We start from the raw sequence: 27778 nt of genomic DNA, 5'->3' as shown, positions 1-27778 counted from the left end.
GTTGAAAATAAAATAAAAATATTTGATCAAAATATCGATATCGGTGTCAAAAAAATCAATATCGTGCATCCCTAATTATTGCTGATGTGATTATGCTTCTTGCCACTGCACAAATGGCCTTCTGTATTTGTATTTGATTTGTATGTTTTTTGTTTAATGCCCTTGTTTTTATGTTGAAACTTGTTGTGTGCCGTGTTGGTCAGGACTCCCTGGAAGAAGATATATTTTACCTTTTCGCCGTTATGAATGAGTGAACTCAGCTGTAACCTTACTGACTGTGGATCGCTCGTGCTATCGCACAACGTGATTGGTTGTTTCAAAACAAAGTGGGTCTGGGAAATGATTCTTATTATATATTATTACTATTGTATTATGCACATCGTTGCGGGCAATTTCATTTTATAAATAAAAAAAAAAAAAAAAACATATATTAAACAGGCTGGGATTTGAACCCAGGGCGTCAGCTTGAAAGGAATAACCTTAAACCACTAGACCACGGTACTAGACAAAATATATCCATTATAAATAGAGCCCACCTAGCACCTCCACTGCTAATTCGACAGGTCTTAACGGTTTAATTATTTTATTCAGCAACATTGCGTACACAAACTTATTGTTACCAAGAAGCATTACACTAACGCTTTCTTTTGATGAAATTAATGGAAAAGAGAGCCGTACGTCGGCCATCTAATGAAATTAGATTTGACACGTTTTAATATATACACTTTGACTGCTGAATTGACACGTTTAACTTATTCATTCTTTAATTCAGCAACATTCATTCATGCAGTCTGTAGACATACTGTAGGACGTTGTAGCATCCTATGAATGAAGTCACCAGCTGTAATGGAACTGAATGGAACTCGAGCTTAGTCCAGCGCGGAGCTCCTCCAATGAATGAACAAAAAGCCGGCGCGTCGGGCAGTTGTCACCAGCTGTATGAGAGCGCCCCCGCTGGTCATTGTTAACATTAACCATGCCAAACGACGTCATAACGGCAGGCAAACAGCTGTTCCTGGACTTTTCCCAGCTGTATCTGTATGCTAGCCTGTTTTTAAACAATAATTTGTGATGCCATCACAAACACTGGCATTTAAAGGGTACAAATAAAAAATTCCTGCACCAGAATGCAGGAAATTAAGTCTTTGTAACAAAAAATTCCTGGTTAAAAGCCTCCAATGTTTATTAGTGTGTGTGCGTTTGAACGTTTGCATGTTTCAACCATACATTTCCATTTATAAAATAAAAAAATTAAAAAAAATTATAAAACATTTTTCTTTACTTTTTTTATTTAAAAAAAATTTAATAGTGGGGGTCGCGGCTCTCTGACACGTTATTTCGGGGGGCGCGGCCTGAAACTTTGGGAACCCCTGATCTAGAGTGACGTAAAAGTCACATGAATCCTGACATGACTGTTACTTTCACCTTCAGTCTGAACATAGCCCAAGTGCAATGTAAGAATGTCATGTTTGCTTTTGTTTGTTGAATGTGTATAGCTTTACCTCTTTTAAAAATAATATCCTGTGCTTTAAATCCTTCTTCCCTGTGTCTTCCTGATTTGAAATAATGTGTTATATTGTGTTATGTGTTATATAATAATAATATACATTATACAGTAATATGTTCGGTATAAGAGACACTATGGCAGCAGTCATACTGGCCAGCAGTGTAACTAGTAAGAGTAGGTCATATGTACAGATAGTATCTCTACAGATATGTAAGAAGGATTATATGCAGGTACTGTATGTACAGACAGATGTGTGGATATATACAGGGTGTGATTCATGGGGGAGCTCGTGAGCCATGGCTCCCCTAGGTCAGACATCAGCTCCCCTGAAAACATGATTTGTGTATTTTTGGGGGGTCTCAAAATTACTGAAAATAAATGCTATTTTTGCCATGCATTTCTCATTTTTCTGTAATTTTCTGTATCATCATTGTTTATAATAATAAAATTAGGCTATTTTGATGTATGATTAATGATTTGCGCACTAATTCACTGTAATAGACAATAGCATAAATCTGCACTGCAGATATACCCTATATCGGCACTGCAGATATACCCTACTCGTAATAGATGGCAACATGCTATTCTTGCGTTTACCATTCGGAGCGTGGCGGCGCTGCAGCCTGCAGGCACAAATCAAACTTCATCAAACTTCATCAAACTTTTACAAAGAATGCGAAGCAGCCTGCTGCCGGGACTACTTCTGTCACATGCAGATTTAGAGAATTGGGCAGATCTTCTTCTTCACCATCAGGTCGGTGGCGATAATGTTGCATTTGCCTACTACCATAATAATATTAGACTCGATGTGTTTGGTCGTGGTCGTGGACTTGTTGTTCGGTATTGGTTCATCCGTGTGTTTATGTGTAAATAGGACTGTTGTGTGTGAATTTTAGTGTTGGATCAGAGGGGTTAATCTGAGCATGTGTATTTTAATATGTGCGTCTTCATCATGCCTGCAGACCTGTGTGGTGTGGACTATGTGTGGTTCTGTAACGTTACTCATACCCAGAGATATTCTATGACTCTGCTCATACCTATAGCCTAATAGGGCCCGTGTCGACCGGGGACGTTTTATGAGTTGTCAGCTCCTGTCTGTCATTCATTTCTATGCTACTAACAGACGTGACCGGCGCGCTCCTTTTCCCAGCGCCGTGCCTCGCGTTTTTGGGCGGAGTGCTCCCTACTAAACTAGTTCAACTTTTGGAGAGGAGCGCGCTAATCAAGGTCACTTTTTTCGACCGACCAATCAACATCGAGGAAGTGGCAGCGAGTCGCGAGACCCAGGAAAACGCTCTGAGCTTTTCTTATATATATATATATATATATATATATATATATATATATATATATATATATATATATATATATATATATATATATATATATATATATACGGTAAGAATAAATATATAATATATATATATATATATATATATATATATATATATATGGCAGGGGAGGACAGCGAGCATGTAAGACGTGCTTTTCTCCGCTCCACCGTTTTGTGACAAACTTCAATTATAAATAGTCCTTTAACAACGTTTTTTATTTTGGGACTTTGGAAACTGGACAACGTATGTTCATTTACCAGTCAGGCAGACTTTTCTACACTTTAAATCGTCCATGGGTCCTGTTAAACCCAAATTAAGGACGACGAGTGCAGGACAACAAACAATCTTTGATCAGCCACCCGGGCCACCCCCACCGCACGTGCCAACTGCTAACATGGACAGCGGCAGTGCCTCTGATCTAGGGGCCTTACAATCAATGCTGAACTCGCTGAAGGACGATATTTGTGGCAGAATTGACTAATCGGCAACTAACTTGAGAGCTGAAATCCATGCAGTGCGCACGGAGCTGGTGAATATTACCGAACCATTGCTGCTGAAAATAAATGAACACGGGCAAACTATCTGCTAGTTGGAACGTGCGACGAGCGATCACAGTGACCAGCTCTCCTCGCTTGACTCCACTGTTAAGTAGCTCACGTCACAGGTGAAATTATTAACAGACAAATGTGAGGACCTAGAGGGGAGATCGAGGAGGAACAACCTTCGACTTGTGGGGATACCTGAGGGCTCGGAGGGTCCGCGCCCAACGGAATTCATCGGCCGCTTACTCAAGAACCTAACCTTTGCCTGGATGATGAGCCCCTACTTGACAGAGCCCATTGCCAGGGCCGCCTCAGGGGGTGTGCGAGCAGTGCGGTCGCACAGGGCCTCGCGGGAAGGGGGGCCTCGCAAAAAAATAAAAATAAAATATATATATATATATTTTTTTTTTTTTTATTTTATTTTTTTTTTTTGCGAGGCCCCACTTCCCGCGAGGCCCTTTTTCATCACAGACCTAAAATCTAGTTTTGCTTATATGCTTATATATTTCACATTAGACACGTTTGTAGAATGTGTCTGACTTGTTCCTGGGTCTGCAGACACACTCACTATTGGAGCTCAGCCTCTGGGGCTCTGCAGCAGACATACTATTGGTTTCAACGAAGGGAGTGGTTACTTACATCATGTGTAGTACGCCGGCGTGAGTCAGCTGCGTTTGACTATTTCGCGCGTGCAGCTTTTGACTATTATGCTTAGTTATGCCAGCCAAAAGACGAAGAAAGAGGTCGGTCATTATCAGTCGGTCGGTCACCAAGGAACGTTGACGAAAGGCCTCTTGCTGGCGGGACAAATGGCCGGAGCCTTGTCATGGTATAGCCATGATGATGTCGGCTAGTAGCTAGCTTAGCTAAAGGCTAACTAGCGTTAGCTAACCTAGAGACAGCGCATACAGCCAAGATGAAGAGGATGGTCGTTTGGCAGATGAACTTCGTCAACTCCACGCGTTGTCTCCATCCTCTTGGACGTTTGGTGAGTTTTTAACCTATTCTATTAACTCTATTCTATTCCCGCCGTGGACATCTCTCTCTCTCTCTCTCTCTCTCTCTCTGGAGCTAAACTGGCCGACTAGCTGTTGTAGTACTACTAGTAGCTAACGGTGTGTGGCCTGGTGTCAGCACCTGTATGTAGCCGCATAGCTTGCTTCTGCGTTAGCTAATGGTTAGCGATAGCCTGGTTGAGCTAACTGTTAGCCAGTTAGCTGTTTAGCTACGACGTTAGCTGCCGGCTGCGCTCGGCTGGGAACGTTCGTTTGATGCTATCAGTTAGCCTTGAGTTAGCTGTTAGCTTGTGCTACGACCATTGACATTAGCCGTGAGAATAGCAGGGGGTTTAAATCTCGCACAGGGCCTCGCATTTCTCCCAGGCGGCCCTGCCCGTCGCACTTTGCGGGCTAAACCCAAAGAGGGAGAGATGCCTCGTCCGCTCATCATCAGGGTCCACTTCTTTCATCTCCGAAACGAAATCCTACATCGGGCCAGCGCGACCTCCCGTGATACCCCTCTACTCTTCCAAGGCAAAAGGCTCTCTATTTTCCCTGATTACACCGCCGCTGTTTCCAAGAAGAGGGCTGCGTTTGGAGGAGTGAAACGTGAACTCCATGCCTGTCCTGGTATCAAGTTTGGGCTGATGTTTCCTGCGGTTCTGAAAATCACTCTGCCGAGTGGTTCAACACACACGTTTGAAGACCCGGCCGCCGCCTCGACTTTCATAAACACTAAACTCAGAAAAGCGGTTCCCCAGACTGTAACCATCAGCTGAACGGCAAGTTCATAATTCATGTCCATATGAGCATATACAGACATTTCATTTTGGGACTACGATATCTCACAATATTAACATTTGTCACTTAACCACGGAAGGGGTGGTGTTTATCTCCCTTTCTCGTTTCTCTTAGGGGGTGTTAAGAGTAGTAATAGTGGGTTATGCGCGCATCCAATTTGAGGAGACGCATCAGCATGGGAGGGAGGGGGAGGGGGGAGGGAAGGGTTTGTTTACATTTACAGTTATTTTTGTGCGATGTTTATACTGTTGTTGTTTTTTCTATGACTTGGCCACTGCACATTAAAAATACTATTAGGACATACTTTTCGATGTTACTCATTGTACACTCAACACCAGTCTATGACTCAACCTAAAACCTCACAGCAGATTGGAGGAGTGGTCAAATTTACTAGTTGGAATTGTAGGGGCTTAAATCAGCCAATCAAACGTAGTAAAGTACTGGGGCATCTTCAGAATTTGGGGGTTCATATAGCTTTCCTTCAGGAAACTCATTTCAAGCTATCTGATTATACCAGACTACGTAAACGATGGGTTGGACAAGTGTAACACTCATCATTTCAGAGCAGAGCTAGAGGTGTGGCAATTTTAATTCATAAATCAATAAATTTTATTTGCTCAGATGTTCTCTCTGACCCAAATGGTAGATTTGTGCTGGTAACTGGAAAGCTCTGTGGCACCCCAGTGATTATGCTTAATATCTACGGCCCTAACTGGGATAATAGCAATTTTTTTAGATCTGTGTTCTCTTCTATACCTGACCTCTCCACACATTATCTAATATTAGGAGGGGACTTCAATTGTTGGCTTAATCCATCATTGGATCGCTCATCTACCAGAAATGCAGTACTTTCAAGCTCTGCTAAAACCATTCAACATTTTATGGAAGAGTTTTCACTTTCAGATCCTTGGCGTTTTCAAAACCCATCTAGCAGAGCATACTCATTCTTCTCTCATGTTCATCACACCTTCACTCGTATTGATTATTTATTGATCGACAATCGGCTCATCTCATCAGTACTATCTTGCTCATATGATACTATTGTCATATCGGACCACTCTCCAGTTCTAATGGAACTGCAAATTAGGGGATGTGATAACACCCGACCACCCTGGCGACTGAATACTAGTTTGTTATCGAACAAAGATTTTGTTACTTTTATTTCCAAGCAGATATATATTTTTTTAGATATCAATAAGACGCCTGGGATCTCAGCTTCCTTACTATGGGAGACACTGACGGCATACTTAAGGGGGGGAATTATTTCTTACTGCACTTATGAGACTAGAGCCAGAAGGAAGAAATTAGATCATTTAACCAAACAGATCACTCAGATTGACAACGTTTACTCTATCGCTCCATCACCTAATTTATATAAGGAACGCCTATTGTTACAAGCAGAATTCGATACTCTGACTACCACCCATACCGAAAAATTACTATTCAAATCCAGATACAATTACTATGAACACGGAGATAAGGCGAATAAACTATTAGCTCCTCAATTAAGACAGGCATCCACTTCGCATCAAATACCACAAATCCAAACTCCAACAGGTAGAACTACAGATCCCAAAGAAATTAATGAACAATTTAAAAACTTCTACTCATCTCTCTATGCTGCAGAACAACCCACTGACCCGTCTGCCTTTAGCAACTTTTTTTACTCTCTTGATATTCCTAAAGTTGACTCTGACTCAGCGGTGAAACTGGATGAGCCTATCTCAATAGAGGAGATTGAAGAGGCTGCTCACAACATGCAGGCAGGTAAATGCCCAGGCCCCGATGGTTACCCAATCGAATTCTATAGGAAGTTTTTTGGCAAATTGGCGCCACTTCTTATTGATATGTACAATGAATCCTTCTGCTCTTTTAAATTGCCCCATACACTTACTCAGGCCACAATTTCCTTAATCTTGAAGAAGAACAGAGACCCTCTCCTATGTGGGAGCTACCGTCCTATAAGTTTGCTATCCGTGGATTTAAAGCTTCTTTCCAAACTACTATCTATGCGTTTATAATCGGTACTACCCTCTATTATTTCCCCAGATCAGACTGGATTCATAAAAAAACGGTACTCTTCTTTTAACACTAGACGGCTTCTTAATGTCATGTATAATCCCTCTTCTTCCTCAATATCAGAAGCTGTGATCTCACTAGATGCCGAGAAGGCTTTTGACCGGGTGGAGTGGAGCTACCTATTCTACACCATGGAGAGATTTGGCTTGAACATTTATCACCTGGGTGAAACTGCTTTATACCTCCCCTATAGCCTCAGTCAGAACCAACAACACACATTCTGAATATTTCCCTCTCTTTCGCTCTACTCGGCAAGGATGCAATTTGAGTCCCTTATTATTTAATATCGCAATAGAACCATTGGCCATCGCTCTCAGATCAAATCCTAACATAACTGGTATTCATAGGTTTGGCATCGAACAGAAGACTTCACTTTATGCGGATGACTTGCTTTTATATGTATCGAATCTCTCTGTCTCTATTCCAGCTGCCCTTGACGTTTTCAGTTCATTCGGTGAAATATCAGGATATAAACTAAACTTAGATAATAGTGAGCTATTCCCTCTGAATGCTGAAGGTCGAAATTACCCCTTACATACTTTGCCCTTTAAAATGTCCCCACTTGGCTTCACATATCTTGGCATTCGTTGCACAGACAAATTTAAGGATTTATTTAAATTTAACTTCTCCCCTTTGTTAAGCAAACTGCATAAAGACTTTGAACGATGGTCGCTATTACCCCTGTCCTTAACGGCACGAGTCAACTCAGTTAAAATGAACTCCCTGCCAAAATTCTCATACCTTTTTCAATGTTTACCCATCTTTCTCACACAAGCATTTTTCCAGAAAATTTACAGTTTGGTGTCGCAGTTCATCTGGAATAGGAGAGTCCCTAGGCTCGGTAAAGCCCTCCTACAAAAACCAAAACCTCTGGGAGGGATGGCTCTGCCCAATTTTAAATTCTATTATTGGGCAGCCAACTTTAGAGCACTACAACATTGGGCAAGGTTTGAAGACACACCTTCATCCCCTGTATGGTTGCTTTTGGAATCCTCTTCTTCCAGCCCTGCCTCACTGGCTGCTCTTGCTCACGCACCTCTACTTTTTCCCACCTCTCCCTACTCTAAAAATATTATTGTCAAATCAACACTCAGGATATGGAATCAGTTCAGATGACATTTTGGTTTACAATCTTTTTCTTTACTAGCTCCAATTACAGCTAACCCTGTTCCCCCCCCCCCCCCCCTCTCTGATGGATAGAGCTTTTCTCTCCTGGTCCCCTCTTGGTATTAGAATGTTCAGTGATTTATATATAGAAAATATTTTTGCATCATTTGAACAACTATCTGACACGTTTTCTATTTCGAGGTCACATTTCTTCAGATACTTGCAAGTCCGCAGTTTTGTACGTAATATCAACCCACAGTTCCCCAAACTCCCAGAAGCCACTCCTATTGACACTTTACTAAAGCCTACACTGGTCAAAAAGGGTATTATATCTGTCCTGTATGGCTTGATTTCCTCACTGCGTCCTACCTCATTAGAAAAGATCAGGAGGAGATGGGAGGAGGACCTGGGTCAGGACATCACAGAAGACCTGTGGGAGGATATTCTACACCGGGTCCACTCCTCTTCAATTTGTGCCAGGCACGGACTGATCCAATGTAAAATTGTTCACCGTTCACACTTTACTAAAGTCAGGCTAGCCAAGATCTATGGCAACATTGATCCCACCTGTGACAGATGCCACCGTGCCCCTGCTACACATAGTCACATGTTTTGGTCCTGCCCTTCCCTACATAACTTTTGGTCTGAAATATTTGAAACTATCTCAAATGGTATTGAGATCCCAATCAGCCCGACTGCCATAACTGCTTGCTTTGGTGTCTCTATCTCCCCTACTACCCTGTCTCTGCCACGATATAAAGCTGACCTGGTGGCATTTGTTACTCTCCTGGCTAGACGCCTCATTTTACTGCATTGGAAGTCACCCACTCCTCTATCTCACTCTATGTGGCTCAGGGATATTTTGCACTTCCTTAAGATGGAGAAAATAAGGTGTGTCATAAGGGGTTCTACAGCTAGATTTTATAAAACATGGGGTCGTTTCTTTACTTATGTTGGAGAACAAGGTTCAATCGACCCCCCCATAAATAATGCTCACTCCTAGCCTAGCACTGTCCAGTCGATTGACCTATATACATGTGCAAATGTAACCTGATGTCTATCTTCTCACTTAAAAAAAAAAAAAGTGTTCCATTCCTCTATTTCTGCTGTACAGTCCTTGTCCTGAGTGTACACATCTGTTTAATTGACTGTATGTCCGAAACAATATCTATATTTATTTTGTGGTGTACTCGCTTTAGTCTATATATTCAACAGACCTATACTTTGACTACTTATACGTAGCTTTGTGCAATATGTATATTATTTACATTCAACAGACCTATATTTTGTCTATTTATACATAGCTTTGTGCAATAGGTATATTGTTTATCCAACAGACCTATATTTTGACTAATTATATGTAGCTATGTGCAATATGTATATTGTCTACATTCAACAGACCTATATTTTGACTACTTATATGTAGATATGTGCAATACGTCTGGCATATATGTGTACAATTTGACCTTGTGCTCATCTTATATTGCAACGAAAAAACTTCAATAAACAGTTTTGAAAAAAAAAAAATATATATATATATATACATACAGCATTATTGTACATGCTATCATACTGAGTTATACTGGTTATATGCAGGTGTATAGTAGGTATATAGAAGAATTATAGGCAGGTATACAGACAGATATGGATATTTGGATTTGGATATGGATTATTATGACTTGATGTCAGAGAGTGGGACCTCAGTCGCAGAACATACTTACTTTTACTTACTTAGGCCTTTTTATTCCTTTCGGAACATAGGCCATTGATGAAAAGTTTCCACCCCCGCCATCCTCTCCAGCTGTTTCCACGTCAGTCCCCTTGTCTTGAGTTCCTGCTCAGTGTCTCTTCTCCAGGTGTTTTTGGGTCTTCCTCTGCCTCGCTTGCCTTGTGGGTTCCAGGTTAATGCCTGTTTGGTTATTGCGGTTTTGTGTCTTCGAAGTGTGTGCCCAATCCAGCTCCATTTTCTCCTGGTCAGCTGGACCTCCACTGATTCTTGCTTGGTGCATTCCCACAGCTTGATGTTGGTGATTGTGTTTGGCCAGAAGATCCTGAGGATACGTCTCAGACAATGGTTGATGAAGGTCTGCAGTTTATTGTTGATATTAGTGGTGGTTTTCCAGGTTTCAGAGCCATATAGCAGAATGGATTTGACATTGGAGTTGAAGATTTTGAGCTTGGTGTTGAGTTTGATGTTTCGGGTTTTCCATATCTTGTTGAATGTTGCTCTTGCTTTTCCTATTCTTGCCCTTACGTCTTCCTCAGTCCTGCCATCAACAGCTATAACACTACCCAATTATGTGAATTTGTCAACCTCTTCCAGTGTCTGGCCCCCGATGGTTATGGGGTTTGTGCTTTTATTATTGACTCTGATTACTTGAGTTTTTTGTCCATTTATTTTGAGCCCAAGTCCAGCTGCAGTTGTTTCTAGCAGCTGGGTTTTGTCTTGCATCTGTTGATGGTTGTGTGAGAGTAGTGCGATGTCATCCGCAAAGTCCAGGTCTTCGAGGTGCTCCGTTAGACTCCACTGGATGCCAGTCTTTTTATTGGTTGTGGTTTGCCTCATGATCCAGTCGATGCATAGGAGGAAGAGGAAGGGGGAAAGTAGGCAGCCCTGTTTCTCACCGGTGAGCACTTTGAAGTGTTCTTGTGCACATCCGTTATGTAACACTTGGCATTTCATGTCCTGATACATGTTCTTGATTATGCTGATGTATTTTTTAGGGATTCCATAGTGTGCCATGAGTTTCCAAAGCAGCTCGCGGTCTACACTATCGAATGCCTTTTCAAAATCTATGAAATTGACATAGACAGGTGCGTGCCATTCTATGGATTGCTCGATGATGATCCTGAGGGTGGCAATTTGGTCAGTGCACGATCTACCGTTCCTGAAACCGGCTTGGTTTTCTCTCAGTTCATCATCGACCCCTTTTCGTAGTCTGTCCAAGATAATGCGGTTGAAAACTTTGCCTGGTGTTGAGAGCAACATAATCCCACGATAGTTGTTGCAGTTCTTAAGGTCTCCTTTCTTGGGTATAATAGCAATGAGCCCGTCCTTCCAGTCTGTTGGTACATTTCCTTCTTTCTCCCAGATCCTTTTGATCAGCTGGTGTAGCATGGTGGCTGAGGTTTCAACGTCTGCCTTTAAAGCTTCTGCTGGAATGTCATCTGGCCCTGCTGCCTTGTCACGTCGCAATGCATTGATAGCCTTTTTCACCTCATATCTTGTTGGGGGGGCACAGTTGATCTCCAGCATGTGTGCAGCTGGCGGAATCTCCACCTCTTGGACAGGGGGCTCTCTGTTGAGGAGCTCCCTAAAGTGCTCAGTCCACCTTTGGTGTTGTTCTTCCTTGGTGGTGAGCAGTCGTCCTTGTTTGTCACGGATTTGTGTGTTTGTCTGTCTAAACGGTTAGTTTCTTGGTGGTCAGGTAGAGTTCCTTGAGGTTATTCTTTCCCGCTGCTTCCTCTGCTTCTTGCGCCAAGTCTTCTATGTATTTCTGTTTGTCGTGTTTGATGCTTTTCTTCACCTCCTTGTTTGCTACTTCGTAGTCTCTGTGAGCTGCTCCCTTTTTTGCTCGAGTTTTGCATTTGTTTATTGTGTCTTTTTTTGCCCTCCTCTCCTCTATTCTTTTCAGTGTTTCAGTGGATATCCAGGGTTTGTTGCTTGTTTTCTTTCTCCCTACCACTTCTAGGCATGTCTCCTTCCATACGGTTTTCAGGTTGTTCCAGTGCTCTTCCACTGGTTTTTGAGCTTGTTCTTGCAGGGCTTGGAACCTGTTCTGTAGGGTGATTTGGTATAGTTCCGTTGTTCCTATGTCCTGGAAAAGCTGGATGTTGTACTTTGCTCTGTTGTCAGTGGGGCTGTTACAGCGCTTCAGCTTGAGTTGGAGTTTTGCAGCCAGTAGGTGATGATCTGACCCCGCATCTGCCCCCCTCTTCACTTGTACATCCAGGAGGGAACGTCTGAACTTCCTGTTTATACATATATGATCTATTTGGTTTTCTGTGGTGTGGTCAGGTGATATCCATGTGGCTTTGTGAACAGGTTTGTGGGGGTAAACTGTCCCTCCTATGACCAGGTTGTAGTCCGCACAGGCGTTTGCTAATCTTTCACCATTTTCATTCATGCTGCCGATTCCATGTTTTCCCATAATCAGCTCGTATCCATTGTTGTTGTTCCCAACCTTTGCATTCATGTCGCCCATGAGGAGAAAGATGTCTTTTTCTCTCCTGGCCTGGAGTAGCTGTTGTAGCTGGTTGTAGAAGTTGTCTTTTATTTCCTCATCTGTGGTGTTGGTGGGTGCATAACATTGGATGACATGTAGGTTAATTCTTTTAAGGGTGGTTTTAAATCTTGCGGTGATGATTCTGGAATTGATGGGCTCCCAACTGATGAGGGCCCTCTGCGCTTCTTTGGAGAGCATGAGTGCCACTCCCTCCGTGTGTGGTGCTTTCTCATCCGGGTGTCCAGAGAAGATTATGGATTCACCACTGGTCAGTTTGACTTCTCCTGTCTGGAGCCATCTGGTTTCACACAAGCCGAGGATAGAGAGCTTGTATCTTTTCATCTCTTCTGCGATGACTGACGTTTTCCCCGCTGTGTACATGGTCCTGATATTCCAGCGATGTTGGTAGACCGCCTAGGGGATAGAAGGTTCTGACGCACCCTCTCCATGTGGTTTTCAGCATGCGTCTTCATAGTCTCTTCAGCTCGTATGCTTGAAGAGCTTCCATCTCCTAGGGTGCAGGGTTTCTTACTTTTCTTCAATGTTTCTGTAATCCAATTATCCACTTCACGGGGGATTGGCCCATGAGTTTTACCATTGCCCTATTGGTCAGCTTAACCTGCTTCCCCCTCCCACGATGAGGACATTAGGGTTGGATTTTGGGAGAACATACTGCATAGAAACTATCCACCCAGTACCTGTTCTCGCCCCATTCAACTCTTGTGATGGTAAGTAAGTATTGTAACGATAGCTTGCCTTGGATTCCACATCATGCAGCTGTGTGTGTCTGTGTGAGAGATAGAGATAGAGGGGGTCGGGGATACTAATTCATTTCGCCGCAGGGGGGCATAATCACCCGGACAATATAATGGTAACTTGTTTTAAATGACAAGATATACATCTGTGATTATTATTGGACGGATCTGAATACGAGAGAGAGAGAGAGAGAGAGAGAGAGACAGAGAGAGAGAGAGAGAGAGAGAGAGAGAGAGAGAGAGAGAGAGAGAGAGAGAGAGAGAGAGAGAGAGAGAGAGAGAGAGAGAGAGAGAGAGAAAGAGAGAGAGAGAGATAGTTCTCCAACTTGTGTGAGTTACAGTGATCTCCTGGTTGTTCCCCACATAGGTTATCTAACTATTGCACCGCTGCAACTAGAAACACTGGCCTGGCCTGCTTCTAAGTTCAGTGACCTGACTGCATAATTATTTTTTTTGAATTTTTTGGATTTTTTTTTTTTCTTTGGAAATCATCTGGTGACCCCCCCCCCGCAGCGAGTATGGATGGATAAATGTATGGATACATTTAAAATTTGCTTCTTTGATTTTGTTACTTGTAAATGGAAAGTGTATTCTATCACAAATATTTAGCCATGTATTTTCTTCTAATTTCATGGTTATGTCTGTCTCCCAGATCCTCAACAAAGGCAAAAAAGATGAGTGACATTCTTTGGAGAAGATGTCATACAATTCACTGATTTTACCTATTTTCTCTTCTCAGTATATGTATAATGTTTCGCATTTGTAAATATTTAAAGAAATCAGTATTTGGGATGGCATATTCTGTTCTTAAATCCATAAATGATTTGAACTGCATATTTGTGTGAAACAGGTCTTTGATTTGACTTATCCCCAACTGAGCCCATTTGAGTATATTAATTGATCTTAGATGTTTATCTAGATCAGGATTGTGATAGATAGGAGAGAATATGGAGGTACAATTGGTGTTACCAAGTTTTTTTTAGCAGTTCCTTCCAAGCACATAGTGTGTTAAAAACAGTGAAACAATTACCTATGTTTCTTATCTTTTTAAATTGTTTTATAAATATGAGAGAGTCCAATGGTAACGGGTCAACAAATTTAGCTTCTAGCTGAAACCACTGTGAGTCTCGTCTTCCCAACGACCATGACAGTACATTTCTTAATTGGGCTGACCAAAAATAATGTTGGAGATTGGGGAGACCGAGACCTCCCATGGATTCTGGCTTCATAAGTGTCAATAACTTTATCCTAGGCATTTTGTTGCACCAAATATATAGTAGTTAGTTTTCCCTGTACAGGTTCTCTAGTTGCGGTGTAATGTTTATTCCCAAATATTTAAACCCTTCTGGAGACCAATTAAAAGGATACGTTTTATACATTGTTTCTGTTGGGGTCGTATGCAGGAGACAAGCATTTGATTTATTAAAGTTTAACTTATATCCAGAGTATTTTCCAAATTGGTCTATTTCGTTATATAAGTGTGATAAGGACTGTTCTGGGTCTTTTATGTATAAAATAATGTCATCTGCGTATAAGGATATTTTATGTTCCTCATTATTCATTTTCAGTCCTTTAATGTTAATATTGTCTCGTACACATGACGCCAACAATTCAATCACCATCGCGAAGAGTGAACTCGACAGTGGGCATCCTTGTCTTGTCCCTCTCGTTAGTGCAAACAAATCAGAGGGAGCTCCATTGGTAATGACAGCTGCTTTAGGATTTTTATAGATTTCTTTAATCCAAGCGATAAAGTTCGGTCCCATATTAAGCTTGTCAAGTATAGAAAAAAGAAAGTTCCATTCAACCCTATCGAAGGCCTTCTCTGCGTCCAGTGATAGAAGCAGAGAAGGGCTTCGACTGGTGTCTAAATGATTTATTACATTCAAAAGTCTCCTTATATTGTCAGCAGAATATCTCCCTTTTATGAAACCTGATTGGTCTGGATTAATCAATTTAGGCAAAATATCTTCTAGTCTTTTTGCTAATAATTTGGTTATAATCTTGTAATCGTGATCTAAAAGACTAATAGTAGGCCACAATTAATTGTCTCCAATTGTCCTCTGTAGACGCTGTCTTATGAAGTGCTTCACATCTTATTACTTCTCTCTCAAGTTCTTGTGCTTGTGCTCTTTTTACTCGCTTTTTAAATGAACCATATGAAATTATTAGTCCTCTTAAAGTGGCTTTTGCAGCCTCCCAGATAATGTTAGGGTCAATGAGGGGGTCATTATTTTCCTTTATGTAGTTTGTAATCCATGTTCGCATTTTTTATTTAAATTCTTCATCTTGGAGTAATGAATTATCAAATTTCCATTGTTTGGTGAACAAAACTGAATAGTCAGGCATATTCTGGCATGATCTGATAAAATGATTGAGCTCATTTCACATTCCTTTATCATGTATATATATTTTGAGTAAATAAAGGCATAGTCTATTCTACTATATGAGTTATGTACATTTGAGAAGAAACTGTAGTCTTTAATGCCTGGATGTAATTCACGCCAGACATCAATTAGGCCACTTTCTGCACATAACCCTTGAAGAACTTTTGAGGATTTGGAGCTATGGTTCTGTATCGTATACGCTCTCGCTCGGCATCGCTCTCTGCACTATCTCGCATATGTGCACGCGCACTGAATAAAGACCACAAATGTACCTTTAATCCCAATATTCGTCTGACCACACCCCTATCAGCTTACCCATATAAGCAGGGGTGGGGCCACCCACTCGCCTCCTTCTCGCTTTCACCACAAGGAAGAAGTGCCTCGGTAGATCCCCACACTTGACACCATGATGGAAAGGAGCAGCTTTGGGAAACAAGGATACGTTGACATCATATCTTTATTTTCTCTCTCACTATTTTCGAGAAAATACGGCGATATTGTCTTCGTACTGGAGTGTCTGGAAGATGATGATCATTCTAAAAACCCTCCACCGGTTTTCGTATTGGGAGCACGCCGCTGCATGCTTCTCAACTGCAGTTCCTTGCTGTGTTTGTTGGGGTGAAACCTGTCAGGCCACAGCTGAACTGTCGGACACGCCGCTGTTGTGAGAAGCGGTGGGTTTCAGGTTGGGTGAGTACTGTTGCTGGCGGGCTTCACTTGTCTGTTAGTGCTATGGGGGCTACTTGACAATGTTTATGGAAACCGGCCCCAGGCTAGGGTCCTTTGTTCAGCCACCTAGGCGACAGAAGGCCTTGGTCTGAAGACCATTGTAGTTTTAACTAGTGGGCCGCGACCATTAACACTGGTGATCCCTGTTTGTTCTGGACGAGTGGATTCTCTCTGTCCCGTGTTAAGCCCCTTCTTTCATATCCAAATGAGAGTATTCCTTCACGAGGAGATATGTGCATGGATGTGCGATAGCGGCAGATCCATGTTCAAGTCAGCTACACAGGCCAGTTTGGTATTGTGCTGATTCCATCGGGTGTTGGTAAAATCACCGTTGTAAAGCAGTGTTGACATCTTGTTTCTCTTTTCTCTTAAAAAGTGAGGAGAGGTTCAGAACGGCGGCCTGTCTGGGTGAGTGTTATGTCATTGTATACATGTTCAGGTGATAGCTGCTTAGCTTACGGTTAGCCAGTCAGCTGTTAGCTGCTGCGTTAGCCTGCTGGGATCGCTGCATGGCCTACTTAGGTGGGCCTACTGTTAGCCAGTCAGCTGTTAGCTGCGGCGCTAGCATGTCGTGTTCACTAGGTAACGTTAGCTTGCTGCTGTAGGCCAAGGCCTGGCGCGGGGTAGCTTTAGCTCCTCGCGCGCCGCCGCGAGCGCTTCTGGTCGCGTGCACCGTTAGCTCGGCGTCTTGCGAGCAGGGGCAGTAGCGCCCGAACGGTTGGAGCGGCCGTTAGCTTAATGCTACTCTGTTGAACGTGCTTTGATTTTAACATGTTTTACACTCTTGACTACGACGTCATCCTTGACAGGGGATGTTCGTCGACCCTGCCCTGAGCCTGGACGGGGATTGCGTCAACAAAGAGGACTGTAGCGACTGGTTGGAGCGACGACGCTGCCCAGTTCGAGCAACACAGGATCGGCTGTGTTGTCTACGGGGTCTCGAGTCTGCACTTCGCTGATCTACGTTCCGGGTAGGACAAGGTTTGACCAGACCTTATAACACGTCTTCTGGTTTTACTTTTCTAAATGTTTTGTGAATAACGATGTTTTTCCCAAAACGTGTGTTGCTGCAATGCATTTAGGATACGACGCGAGTTATGTGTGAGCTGTTTTTGTCACTGGCAGTTAGCTTCTCCGTGCAAATCGGGTTGTTGTTACAGATGTGAAAATGATCTGGTTGTTGTGTGAGAAACATCATGGTGTTTATATGTACCGTGTACTCACAACTAAGGTAACTAACCTATGAAGCTATGCTTAGTGACAAGTGAGTAAAAGAATGTTCTTTTCTCAGCCTGTGATGACAATGAACAGTGTGTTCACACATTAACAGGTTTTCCTGTTTTAACTGGCCGTATTGAGGGTAAAATAAGAGGATTGTGTTTCCCCCCGGTTCCCTGGGGACTTTTTCATCCTCCTATCAGACATGTTGTGCACTAATTGTGTCTTTTGTGTGGTAGGGATGCGATGTAACCCTTAGCTTGATTGCTGAGGTTGTGCTAAAACTGCTGGAGAAACTTTATTTTCCTAAACGAAAAGATTGTTTGGTCGCTGTCGTGTGTGCTTAGCAAGGCCTGTGGCCGATACTAATCGAGAATTATGTATTCTCTCATTATGAAAAACGGCGTTCCTCTGTAGAGTGTTTTTGCCATTTTTTGTAGGTGATGATGGGTTGTGTGTGTCATGTGACCTACAACTGGGTTGGACTGGCCACAGAAGCACATGTGTATGTTGGACCGGGGCTCTTAGAGCCCTCTCTATTCTGTGTTTTTTCCTTAGTAAAAATCAGATAGCAGGTTAGCTCATGCACTGTGTGGAGCTGTCAAACGCTTCATGGAGCTGACTATGACTGTGTCATATTCTCTTTTTGTCATTACATCGTATCATGGGTGTGGGGTCGTAAAGGGGTGAACTGGTAACCTTTCCTCTCCTCCTTGTTTCTGTCGGTCAGGGGTACACCCCCTGTCCTTCAAGGTTCCCGTCACGTGGCGGTTCGGCACGTTACGGGGGGGGGGGGGGGGGGGAGAGGGAGTTTCCTGGTCCCACGGCCTGGTATATTGGGCGTGTGCACCGCAGGAATTCCCCCGCCGTAGAGTACGTCACCGTGCGCGTCTCTGTTGGTAGGACTTCCGTGTGCTGTTCAGGTCCATGTGATGGATCTGTTTCAGGGGGGTGGTCAGGGCTCCTCCTCACCAAGCGCCTATTCGGGCCTTCTGTGAGTTCGGACTCCTTCTTCCATGTGAGGGAGCCTCCATCAGAGTACAGAGCCTTCCTCCTCAGATTGTCAAAGTGAGTGGACCCTCTGGAAGGTGTCCTATTCTATTGTATATGTATTCGATTCAATTCGATTATTGAGTGTGTATGGGTTCAGTGCCTCTTCCCCGGAGAGCCCTAAAACCAATTTTTTACATGGCTCAAGGTGCAATATATTCTTTTCAATCTGTACAGCTTGCGTGGGAAGTCTCTCTGGGGATCCCCGTCTCCTTCCTATGGGAGGGTGGTGGGATGTAAAAATGTGAAAAATGTTTACCCCCGGCTGTGTAGACTGGGATACATACTGTTGATGCTTCCTTCTTTTCTATTCAAAAAGTGTTGGAGTTAGGAAGTGTCACACCCCTCTTGTCGTTCCCCTGGGCGCCTTGGGGATTCAATGACAGGTCTAAATAGCCTGTTCATTGGTGGGGGTGTGTCCCGACGCACGTATAGTGCTAGCTCGCTGTAAACAGGCGACTGACTGGCGCGCCTTGGTTGCTTGTGGTTAAAACGCGTTTTTATGAAGCAACTGAGATGGGGGTTTTTCCTCTTCCGACGACCAAATCCCACGACCTGGGATGGTTTTCGACGGATTCTCGTTCATGTCTGGGGGATGATGACGGAATGGATCTGAACATATGTAGAGGGGTCTCACGCCCTTGGGGTGGGCCACCAGGCGCGGTTCGCCCGAACGTCTGGGTGGCGCCTTCTTTTCATGTTAAGATCGACACGCATATCTGCCCTTTCTCCTGGAGTAGGCATGTCGGCGTGGTTAGGGCACGGGACTGGTCTGGTCACGCTGGTCCGGATCAGTTGAACCCGTTGTCCGCCGGGGACACAGATCTGCTGTTCTGGTACCCTGAGGGACTTGGGCTTTTTTCAGGGGGAAAAATGCCAGGTCGGTCCGGGTGTCACAGGGTTAAGCGCTATGGAGACCCTGGTTGGGTACGTTTTACTCAGCACTGTCGTAATGGCTTACGGCCATGCCATTCTGTACACGCTCGATCTCGGCGGATCTCGGCCGCTACACAGGTTGGTCCTGGTTAGTACTTGGTTGGGAGACCGCCTGGGAATACCAAGTACGGTGTGCTTAGGGGCTGGTTCTCCATTCTTTTTCGCTCCTCTCTCACGCATGGCGAAGAGGGGCCTGTGGGGGTGGTTTTTGACCTCTGGTGACCCTGTGCTTCCCGTACCGCCAGGCCCGGTCCGAAGTAATGTTTCGTCGACCCGTAGGCCTGGGTTAACCCTTTTTTGGAAACTGAAACACTTGTACTGCGGTATAGCCGGTGTATACCCGCAGGTGTGTTTTGGAGTTTTTTCTTGAGGGGTTATAGGAACAACCACCGCATTGGGTAACACCAAGGTGGTTGATTCCCTGGTGTGTTGGTGCAGTGTCAACTCCCGGGTTCACCGGTTGAGGGTGCCCCTGCACGTTCATGACGTCTGCCAATCGTGTCAGCCTTCTCTGCCTCGACCCCTCTGGGTGGGGGTTTTTAAATGGAGGCTTGGTCATGCAACACCGCCAGCTTACGCTCCTTCCGCCGGGGCGGCTGTGTTCAGCTGTCCCCTCTGGCGCCTGTCTCGTCCGCAGTCTCCAGGCTAGGGTTAATAGCCTGTTGCCTGGTTTTTCCCCGGTGCGCTGCCTGCTTCCATTGGTTAACCTTTTTTGTGTGCTTACGGCCATGCTGACTGCCTGTTGCAGGGTCAGTGTGCCAGGCGGTGTACTATTGGGGGGACGGGGCCCGCTCGGCTGAGGGGCCTTTGTCCGAATACGCTGGCGATGTGGGGGGCGGGGCACTACGTGCCCACCTGGTGGGGTCTTGATTAGAGTTGTTCCGATACCGATACGAGTATCGGAAAAGCCGCCGATACTGGCTAAAATGCTGGTATCGGTATCGGCGAGTACCCTCTAATGCTGCGCTCCGATACCATATGACGTAATTTATCAACAACACTGTGGTCTGTTGAGTAAGCATTATAAAACAAACGTGTGCTTAATCGATTAAAGTGTCAATGCCATTTGTCATTTTAACAGCAGATACGTTCTTAAATGTCATCGTCCCGACAGAGCGGTGTTGACGGAGAGCTCATGGGTTCGCTTGGTGGCTGGTGTTATTACTATTAGCATTGAACAGCTAACCGAAAGCTAGCTTTAACATTACCTTGGCTAAAGTTGGGGCTATTCATATAATCCAGCAATAATGGCTGCAGACCTGCAAGCAAAGTACAGCAAGTTGGCAAAGGAGTATTCCAAGTTAAATCACAATGTCACCAGTAACGTTACAGTCTTCTATGGTCTTCCCATATACCGGTAGCTCATGCTAGCTAACGGTAACGTTGTCATTGCACAATTGCACGTCGCGTACACAATTAATGACATGTTGCGGACAGCCATATCGGCGACAATGTTTAGCTTTTAGTGCCAAATGATAAGAGTCTGAGGCGGAGTCTCAAAAGAGAATGTTGAATATTTATTGTGCAAAAATCACAACAGATGCGACTGCTACTGAACGGAGCCTTGTAGACAGACTGAGTAGGGTATATCTGCAGAGCCAGTGGGTAGCGAGTGCAGCAACGTATAATGTCCGTGTGGATCATTGGAGTAGGGTATATCTGCAGTGCTGAAGCCCCATACTCATTGATTAATGATACTAATACAAATCTATACAATCACCTGTTGTTGAATAAATACCATTACTTTCTAGTTATGACTAAAAAACAGTATATATAAAACAGTATTTGTTAAAAAAAAAAAAAAAAAATTATATTTATAAAAAATTTATATAATATCGTTTTTTTTTTTTTTTTTATGTATGCACTGGTATCGGATAAATATCGGTATCGGCCGATACCCAAAGCTTAGGTATCGGAATCGGATCGGAAAGGAAAAAATGGTATCGGAACATCTCTAGTCTTGATGCTGGCATCATGGACTTCTCCGGGCCCCCATTCCAGGGAGTCCAGTCCTTTTGGTGGGTCTGGGTCTTCCTTCGCGCTCCGCTGCTACGGCCTTGCCACGGGGTTGGGTTTGCCCTTGACCCCGTGATTCTGGGGGCAGTAACGAGGTTGTTCCTCTGTTCGTTCCCGGGTGGCATGCGGGTTGTGCATGTGTGTAGTCGTGGGGTCAAGCCACGGTCTGCTCACCCTGTGCGTTGAGTTGCTTGAGTGCCTCTTCGCACGGTCGGGTCCGTCGCCCTCCCGTGAAGCCCCTAATAGGGGGGGTGCCCTCCATTAGGGTGGGTCGGGGGGGCTCGGCCCTCCCTGTTCTGATGGTTGTGGGGGGCTGTCAGCGGGGTGTATTTGTCGGCCGTTGGCTCTCGCTCTGCCTCCCTTGTGCAGAGAGCGATGCCGAGCGAGAGCGTATATGATACAGAACGTTAGGTTATGACTATAACCAAGTTCTGTTAGTATAGCGACGCTCGGCATCCGACGCCGCTGCAGCCTTTGACCTCGCCTTGTGGCGAAAGCTTGGGAAGGAGGCGAGTGGGTGGCCCCACCCCTGCTTATATGGGTAAGCTGATAGGGGTGTGGTCAGACGAATATTGGGATTAAAGGTACATTTGTGGTCTTTATTCAGTGCGCGTGCACATATGCGAGATAGTGCAGAGAGCGATGCCGAGCGTCGCTATACTAACAGAACTTGGTTATAGTCATAACCTAACGTTAGTTTGACTAGATTTATCCAATGCTCTCATTGTCAGGTTAAAATCTCCCGCCATCACTTCAAAACCTTTACAGTTTTCATTGAACAGCAACACCATGTCAGACATAAATGTGGGTTCGTCTGCATTGGGGGCATAAATGTTCAAAAAAGTTATGGATGTTCCCCAAATGCAGCCTGAAACCAAGACAAACCGTCCGTTTGGGTCTGTAATTGTTTTTTCGACTGTAAATGGTATTGTTTTGTTAATCAAAATATATGTGCGTATATCTAAGCACAGGTCGGACCATGCGTAGCTGGCGCCGGTGGTAGAATATTTTTACAATGCGGAAATAAGCACTGACTGCGCTCCGCGTAACTCAACTCGTTATTATTTTGTGCATATATTGCAGAAATACGGGAACGTTTTGATTATATTTAAAAGGCTTTGCCATTGTTAAACGTAATAAGTGGAACCCCGAAGTTGTAAGCAGAATACAAGTCATATGAACACCCACGATATAGTGTTCTTCCCCTTCCTATAAGAAAGAATAAAAAACGCATTGCAACGAGAACAGACTGATGTTATTTGTTGAGTGTATGTGTATACAAAACCCTTGCAATAAATGTGAATGAATGAAAAGCATACATGCTCTGGATACAGAGCATATATTGTGTGGGTGATATCATGACTTGTATTCTGCTTACAGAATTTCACTTATTTAGTTTTACAATGTCAAAGCCTAAATCAAAACGTTCCCGTATTTCTGCAATCTATGCGCAAAATAATAACGAGTTGAGTTCTAACAAAGAACGTATTACATGCTGGTAGGCTGATAGAGTAAACTATGATATGAATATGAATATGATATGATATAAAGGTATACTGGTCCGCCCGCGAGGATATCGAGGACTCGAGTAGGATAGCCATTAAATGCAATTTGAGAATATAGGCTAAAGCGACGGCCTATAGCCTATACATATTAATTAATGTTTTCATAAGCGTAAAGATACAACAGCTAGATTAATGATCAAGTTAGCTTACTGTATGCAGGCTTCGCAGGGCTGTGTGTTATTATATATGCGCAAGTTACTGTTGCATAATGTAGGCTATGGGCTGGCTGCTATTATATGTAATTCATATACGCTACCTAATACCAACAACAAAATAGATTGTATCAAATGCCTCTACACACATTATATTATTAAGCATTACATCATGCGCAGGAGTGGTTTGTGAACAATAAACCATGCCTAGGGGTGGTTGTTAGGCCCGAGGCGCAACTTCAATTGGATTTATTTATTCTCTAAAAATATCTATAAGCATACGATTAAATATTGTTTAAAATAAAACGCTAAATACTATTATTCTGTGTGTCATGTTTCCAAATGTTCACAACGGGAAATGCTGTGTATACGTTCAATTTGTTGGTTGGACCTCGGTGATCAATCTCGCTCTCAGTGAAGTCTCTCAGAGTTCGCTCGGTTAGACCATTATTTCACATCCCATGGGGGTGTTTCATGACCATATATGGATAATCGGGGCGGTTCTGGTATGCAAATACTTAAAACCATGCACGAGCTCAAGCGTAGGATCAAAGTGATATTTATCAAGACAGGTGTGCGTAGGACCTGTGTACGCACGTGTGATAAATCCAGTTTTTTTTGTGCGTGCACACATTCTAAATTCTGTGCTTACGTATGAAAATAGAACACTTTCTAAGAAGTATTGATAAATGAGGGCCCGGTCTTCGTTTTCCAACTTATGTTTCGTCTCCGTCTATGTACTTTTACTTACGTGGAAGTAATCAAGTGCGGTTGTTCAATTTCCACAGTGAGAGGGTTATCCCCACCCCCCTACCATTGTCAAAGTAGACAAGTTGACAAAGAACCCATTATTCTATACAGCTGGGTAGAGAATATAACAATTTTTCTTTTTTTTATCAACTTTTTTTTTTTTTTTTTTTTTTTCAACATGAAACAAAACATATATCACAATACAATAATAATCATACATAAAAAGACTTCCCAAGACAATAACTTAACACCACATGACAAGACAATAACTGATACAGACTGTACAGTGATCATCCTACATGGACACTCGCTCGTTCCCCCCCCCCCCCCTCCCACTCACCCAAGGACCTCAACATGAGTCACACTCACAATACATTATTCAGTAAAAAAAAATATCAAAACAAATTCCCAAACTTATATGCGTTCTTTTAACTTTGCCACTGCAGCCAACCAAATTGCGATATTAGATTCCTTAACCCCTACAACACGTGCCGTGGATATCTCCAAATAGATCACATCAAGGTAGGTGAGAAACCATACCTTCGGGCAGAGTTTGTCTGGGTGAAACCAACGTGAGGCAATACATTTTTTTGCGGCTGTGAGGCCGGCCAAAATGAGTCTTTTCACCTGTATAGAGGTCGGTAATTGAGAGAGATCATTCAATAATAATACAGAAGGAGATACAGGTATGGTTAAAGAGAAAATGTCTGAGAGCTGATATGTAACATTTTCCCAAAAACTCACAACAGGAGGGCATTCCCAGTACATATGCATAAATGTACCTGTGGCGCCGTTTGGACACAAGGTACATAGAGAGTCAGGTCTGAGACCCATTGAATTCAATCGTCTAGGGCAGGGGTGGGCAACTTTGTATATGGTGAGGGCCACAAAATGTCCACAATCAATCTGGGGGGCTGCATTGTTTATCGGCAGTCCCGACAGTAGTACCCCATCACTCAAATAGCCCTAATAGTCACAAGGTATATAAACAATTATAATTTGTTGTAACTTTGTTTTTATTCCATTTCAAATGCATTTAGTAATGCAATTTCAACTTTATGAATTTATAAACAGCTGAATTTAAAAGTATTGCTGTGTAACCCCATATATATACAAAAATTATCAATTATAATTAAGGCTTCTAATAAAATAAATGTATGAACTTAAAGCCCACTGCTCAACAAACACAAAGCAGCATTCCTGCTGCATTTCACTACAACAGTAAATCAAAAGTGCAATAATAAATGATTTTGTTAAATGTATAAACTTTTATACTGCTACTAAACAAAACATTATAACACTGAAATGCATGTTATGGATATGAAGCACTCAGGAATGTTTTGTTTAGTAGCAGGATAAAAGTGTATACATTTAACAAAATCATTTATTATTGCACTTTTGATTTACTGTTGTAGTGAAATGCAGCAGGAATGCTGCTTTGTGTTTGTGTTATTAGTGTTATCTGAACACTACAAAAGTAAACAAGTAAAGTGCAAGTAAAGTAAAGTGCAATACTACATGCCTTCCATTGACCCTTTATCAAACTGGCATGACATTCACCCTCGCCCCACAGTGGGTCAATAATGGTTATAATAATAATAATAATAATAATAATAATAATAATAATAATAATAATAATAATAATAATAATAATAATAATAATAATAATAATAATAATAATAATAATAATAATAATAATAATAATAATAATAATAATAATAATAATAATAATAATAATAATAATAATAATAATAATAATAATAATAATAATAATAATAATAATAATAATAATAATAATAATAATAATAATAATAATAATAATAATAATATTAATAATAATAATGGTCCCCTCTCTACACCTCTCCATCATCTCCCCCCCTCTCTACATCTCTTCATCATCTCTTCCCCCCTCTCTACACCTCTTCATCATCTCCTTCCCCCCCTCTACACCTCTTCATCATCTCCTCCCCCCCTGTCTTTAATGAGACACTTGTGGTCTCTCCATTTGGCGCACAATAGCAGGAATGTCAACTTCAATGTTTGTGCATGCAATCTGCATCAGATGAAATAATGTTTCATCCGACAGCCTGTTTCTCTACTTTGACTTGATGTGCTTCATGTTTGAGAAATTGCTCTCACATATGTATGTGCTCCCAAACATACTGGCCATAGAGAGGGCAAAGTCCCTGAGGAGTGGGAAGCGGGGCTCAGGTAGCAGTTTCCAAAACGAAATTCCCCTCTCATTTCTCTTTGCTTGAAAAAAAGGATCTGACTGTAGCTCGCACAGTTCAAGCTGCAACGGTGGGGGCTGCTCTGACACCGTAGCAGTGAGGGGGCCGGCAAACAGCGCTATCCGTGACTGCATGCCGTTGAAATCTTCAAACCGATCATTGAATTGCATTTGCAGTGTTTCAATGTCGCTCCTGTACTTTCCGACGGCTCAGCCATTGGATTTCTGTGTGTAGCTGCAAGTCGCCATAATCAGTGTCCATCTCTTCCAAAAAGGAGACAAACTTTCTATGGTTTAGTGACCTGTTGCCTCCACGAATTAGATTGGTAACCTTGGTAACCAAATCCATAACATGGCTGTAGTAGTCAAGCTTCTTGGCACAGAGAGCCTCCTATATCAGATGAAAAAAAAGAAAAACGATTTAACGACTCTCGCATATAATTTGACTACACTTGACTCGCATTATTATTATCATTATAGTGACCCACAATAGATGGAAATTATGTTAGCGAACTTACCTGATGTATAATGCAGTGCAGCATTGGACACTCAACGCCACTCTGCCATAGAAGCCCGGCGAATCCTGTGTGTTTTCCTTTCATTGCCGGTGCTCCATCGGTAACAACAGCCGACAGTTTATCAAAACCCCCATATTGCTGCACGGCACTTTCAACAGCGTTTCATATGTCCACACTAGGGCTGACCCCTATTAGTCAAATAGTCGACTAATCGATCGAAAGGAGCCATAGTCGACTGCCAACTCTTCTTAGTCGAATACAATACAAAAAAATACAAAAAATAAAAAAAATAAAAAAATAAAAAAATAAAAAAATATTATAATTTTATTTTTTTTTTTATTTATTGGCCTGGGGCCGCATGGAACGTCGGTGAGGGCCGCATGCGGCCCGCGGGCCGCCAGTTGCCCCTCCCTGGTCTAGGGGTTAAATAAGTCCTGTGAATAAAATGTTGGTGAATCTGTTGGTGATCTGGGTTGTGTGAGGATAACCGAACATTTTCCCAGACTGCATCCCAATCAAAATCTACATCCAACTCCGGGACATCCTTTCTCCAAATCGTATCCAGGGGGAGGTCTTTATACGAGGACATGAGTAAATGGCGATAAAAGTCAGAAACGAAGCCTCTCGATGTCTCTTTGTCATAAAATAATTTGTGAAAGCGGTGATGCACTAGTGGAGCATCCCATGGCACACCATGAGCCTTCAGAGCTGCTCTTATTTGTAAATAAAAGAAAAAGGAGGTTCCGGGGAGATCATATCCGTTGGATATATCCTGAAAAGAGCGGAGACCAGAGTTATCGAAGATATCCCCCAATGTGTGTATACCTTTCTTTTCCCATCTAGGGTATCTAATAGAAACAAATTTCTTTCTTTTAATC

The sequence above is a fragment of the Notolepis coatsorum genome (assembly GCF_963971535.1).
Source record: "Notolepis coatsorum genome assembly, chromosome: 10".
NCBI lineage: Eukaryota > Metazoa > Chordata > Actinopteri > Aulopiformes > Paralepididae > Notolepis > Notolepis coatsorum.
Note: the sequence above shows the minus strand (reverse complement) of the source record.